Source organism: Clinocottus analis, unplaced genomic scaffold, assembly GCF_023055335.1.
Source record: "Clinocottus analis isolate CAN_PGR_092001 unplaced genomic scaffold, fCliAna1.0.p SCAF_32, whole genome shotgun sequence".
Taxonomy (NCBI): Eukaryota; Metazoa; Chordata; class Actinopteri; order Perciformes; family Cottidae; genus Clinocottus; species Clinocottus analis.
The window spans coordinates 1,063,942-1,066,655 of record NW_027176065.1 but is presented as its reverse complement, the minus strand read 5'-3'; the positions used below and the strand labels follow the sequence as shown (position 1 = coordinate 1,066,655).

General features: G+C 53.5%; 1 protein-coding gene across 1 annotated transcript in view; it reads left to right on the top strand.

Annotated features, from left to right (window-relative positions):
* Positions 1-2,017: 2,017 nt before the first annotated feature.
* LOC137798840 (plexin-A2-like) overlaps positions 2,018-2,714 on the top strand; it is a 76,618-nt gene continuing 75,921 nt past the window's right edge. Inside the window, exon 1 of the mRNA XM_068595838.1 lies at positions 2,018-2,288. The gene's annotated coding sequence lies outside the window, so the exon portion shown is untranslated. The remainder of the gene's footprint in view (positions 2,289-2,714) is intronic.

The window sequence follows — 2,714 nt, the reverse complement described above, 5'->3', positions numbered from 1 at the left end:
TACTTTGAAGCTCAACAACACAACGAGCTGTTTCTCAGAGGATCCTGTTTTCTGCATCTGCAGCGGCGTTCAGACTCTTCACTCGAGCAGCTGACCTGTTCGGCTTCTCCTCTCGGTGAGTTTCCTCCAGAGGCTCGAGGAGCTGCTCTTAAGGCGCGATAACGCGACGCCGAGAACTAATTAACGGCTGCAGCCGCCCGACGAATGGGCGGTGAGTCATTGAACTCACCACAATGGGCTACAACTCAGTTCCGCTCACAGTCTTCGGCCTCGACCTTCGCTGGAGAGGATGAACGACTGTGAGTCCCTCATTCTGAAGAAGCATGACTCATCTGCTTCATGGAGCGCGATCCTTCACCGATGAACGAGATGACAGGAGAAAGCTATCCAGACATTCTCACAAACATACGAGGAACATCACACACATCTGCAAAAGCCTGCAACACACGTGTGTGTGTGTGTTTGTACGTCTGATGAAGCGTGTTTCATTCTCAGCCTTTTTTCACCTGGAACTAGAGTTTCCCTCCAGCTGTTTGCATCCAGCACTGTGGCTGAGCCTCGGGTGTGTTTGTGTTTGTAGGTCTGCAGGCGTGTGTGTTCCTGAATTACAGTACGTGTGCGTGTGTGTGTGTGTGTAACATGGCCTGCTGAACCTCGGCACCTGACTGCCGGTGAGGAGTGTATCGCTGCCATCTGCTCGGCCCGGAGGGAGTCCCGGCTGCTCGCCCCCAACAGGTAACCCGCCTGACACCTCCGACTCATCTCCAACCCTCCGAATGGCAGGTAATGAGGGAGGACAGCTGGCTGACACACACACACACACACACACACACACACACACACACACACACACACACACACACACACACACACACACACACACACACACAGCACCCCCGTCCACCAAGAACAGAAAAAACTGCACACTGAGCGTTTCAGCGACGTCAGCAGTTCTGTGATAGTTTCATCTGGACACACTGTGTGTGTGCGTGTGTGTGTGGTGTGTGTGTGTGTGTGTGTGTGTGTTGCAGCCCTGTACTCCGCAGCCACACGTGTCTTGATCTTTCCCCTGAAGCAGAAAGCAACAACGCAACTCAGTGACGAGGCTGTTAGAAACAACACAAGGTTGTGTTTCATCCCCCACACACACGTTTGTGTGTGTGTGTGTGTGTGTGTGTCTGTGTGTGTCTGTGTGTGTGTGTGTGTGTGTGTGTGTGTGTGTGTGTGTGTCAGAGCCTGCGGTTGCACCGCTCCGCCTCCAGATGGCAGTGTTTCAAAGCTCATTTGGGCGCGTGAGCTGCGCGTCGATTATCTGGAATTCTGAATGAACATGAAACGCATTTGAATCCAACGTGAGATGTTGTTGGAACAGAGTGGCACGAGAGCTGCTGTCACGCGATCCCCTTTCACGTGCTTCCAATTTGGATTTTACCTCAAAGGATGTGTGAAAAAAATAAATAAAGCAAATCAAAGCATCGGTTTGAATAAGAAGATAAGTGTCATTTGACACACAGGCTCGTGTTAGTCTTCATCTATTTGTGCTCATCACTGAATCCTGAATCCTGTGTTTTCCCTGTTGCATCTGCATCACCTGCATCACACGTATCCGTGGTGCTGTATCGATCCTCAGACACGTCAAACGGGTCCACGCGTGACGCCCAGAAGACACGAAACGTATCGCAGCTCAAGTTGTGCCAAAAAGGATGACGCGGCGGAGGCTGAGCGCGCGCCCTGTACGTGAGGTGCAAGTTGAACTGATGGGTGACTTCATGTAGCACCGGCATCCGAGAGGGAGGGGAGAGAGAGAGAGAGAGAGAGAGAGAGAGAGAGAGAGAGAGGAGAGAGAGAGAGAGAGAGAGAGAGAGAGAGAGAGAGGAGAGGGAGAGAGAGAGAGAGAGAGAGAGAGGAGAGAGGAGAGAGGAGAGAGAGAGAGAGAGAGAGAGAGAGAGAGAGAGAGAGAGAGAGAGAGGCAGTGTGGCAGCCTGTTACAGAACAGATCAATCCCTGAACGCGAGGCGGGAGCGTCACTTGGTTCCGGCGGCTCGCGGCTCTCCGGATGACTTTACGGCTGTGCGTCGCGTGCAGCGCGTAGAAAACCTTCATTAACTTGTTTGTCTAGAGCTGCTTTCATTTGTGTGTGTTTTTTCCTCCTCTCCTCCCCGCACACATTCACGGACGCGGGACGTTCCGCTTTTTTTTTTCCAACAAACGAAAAAAAAAAAGGGGGAAAGAAAGAAAAGCCAGCGGAACATCCGGATCCTCATGAAGGAGTCTCCTCGCGTCTCAAGGTGAGTCTCTTCTCCTCCTCCTCCGGTGGAGATGAGCAGCAGCCCGCTGTGGACGCGCAGCAGCCCGGCGGCGGCGCGCAGGAGGGCAAAGTTGGGTCGACTTTACGCGCCTCGAGGGCGCAGCGGAAGGCGTCGCGCGCGCGCGCCGTGAGCCGAGGTGTTGCATGAAACGTTGCACGAGCAAAAAACATCCAAATGATGTGTCTGCTGGGGGGGGGGGGGGGGGGGGGACCTGGACAGATGCGGAGTGGCGCCTCAGCTTCAGCACCCGTCACCACACTGGAGGCAGCGGTGTGTGTGTGTGTGTGTGTGTGTGTGTGTGTGTGTGTGTGTGTGTGTGTGTGGTGTGTGTGTGTGTGTGTTTAAACAGCATTGTCAGCCTTCTGTAGCAGAACTCCTCACACTTGTGGATTATTCTGGGCAGAG